Below are 1,613 nucleotides of genomic sequence, written 5' to 3'. Positions count from 1 at the left end.
CCCCCCCTTTTTTTTGGCTTTTCAGATCCCCCTATGCAGAAACACATAGATCTAGATTAACACGCAAGAAGACACTCTCTCTAATCCACGGTTTTATTTTTATAGCTTTTGCTTTCAACGTCATTCTCACAGCTCTGCTCCCCTCCCCCTCCATCCTCCCCCGACTTCCCTCTCCTCTCCCCTCCCCTCAAATCTCCTCCCCCGACTTCCCTCACCTCTCCCCTCCCCCTCAAATCTCCTCCCCACTTCCCTCCTCCTCCCCTCATCTCTCCCCTCACCCTCACATCTCCTCCCCTCTCCACCCTCCTCTCTCCACCCTCCTCTCTCCACCCCCTCCACTCTCCTCTGTTTTCTCTCCCTCCCCTCACCCACGGCGCCTCGACGTCAAGGCTTTTTGAGATGACGTTTTCAGATCAAAATTGATTTTCACTCCAGGCTTGCGTCTTCCTCCCCCCCTTGCATGCCGCCGGTTCGATCTAATGAGCGCGGATAATTCCCAGGTCTTGGCGCGACAGCGCGCGCGCGCCGAGGCGCAACTTTCCAGGGAGGGCGGCCAGGGGGTGAGGCGAGACGCGCGCTGATTGGCTGCGGCTGAAGAGAGGGGCGTGTCCTCACGGCGGCCCTGGTCATGGCGGTTGTACTACGGCGGCGTGTGATGGTCCTCGGGGTGCCAGGATTTTGTTTTGTTTTCCTCTCTTGTGAACTGCGGGGCGGCCGAGCGGAGACTAATATCACGGGAGGAAGAAGAGGAGGAGAAGAAGGAAAGGGAAGGAGAGAGTGTGGGAGTTCTTCTAGCGGTAGCGGAAGACAGACGCACTGACTGACGGACGGACGTAAGGACAGCGCAGTTTCTGGTCGCAGAGTAGAGAGAGCCGCGTCGTTTGCTGCATTCAGGGAATTCAATGTCATCGCTACGCTGTGCACACTGTGCGTGATACGCCCTGATCGAAGGCTTGTTTGTTTCTGTTCCCAGATCGAAGGCTTGTCTGTTTCTTTTCACAAGTGCTTTGTGTTGTGGGATTTTTTTTATTTTTCGTGCCGTAACCGTCTTCCCTGGTACACTCATCGACTGGTCTTTCATTTCTTTTGACCACTGGCTATTTTGTCTAGTAGGACGTGTGCGAAGTGAAGAAAGGAAAATCTGTCGCCGCTGCTACTACTGGTGTTGATGACAGTGTTAATGACGACAGGGAGAGCCAGCGACGATAAGTGAGCTGATAACAAGGGGCAAATCAAGGCGTTATAGATCTCAGTGAAATCTAGCTGGTGAATGTATCGTGTCACATGTTGCCGCCACCTTCTTTCCCTGGAACGTGAGGTCTAGATCTAGGCATATCCAATCCTTGATTACTGCTTCGATAATATTCCGAATTCAGACTTGAGGAAGAGAAAAGTGAAGCGTGTGTGTGTGGATTTGTTGTTCACCTGGTCAACAGTCAGGCTGTGGTTTGTTTTCTCAGCCTTGAGTCGTTCATTCAGTGTGTGTTGTTGTTGGATGCTATACCGTGCTTCGCGACTGCTGGGAACTTTACGTCTTTGAGTGCTCAACGCGGTTTTACTAAGGAGAATTGAGTAAGTACAATCGAATCTAATAACAATAATAATAATAATAA

The sequence above is a fragment of the Aplysia californica genome, unplaced genomic scaffold (genome assembly GCF_000002075.1).
Source record: "Aplysia californica isolate F4 #8 unplaced genomic scaffold, AplCal3.0 scaffold01546, whole genome shotgun sequence".
Lineage (NCBI taxonomy): Eukaryota > Metazoa > Mollusca > Gastropoda > Aplysiida > Aplysiidae > Aplysia > Aplysia californica.
The sequence above is the reverse complement of the archived record's forward strand: the minus strand, read 5'-3'. Positions refer to the sequence as shown.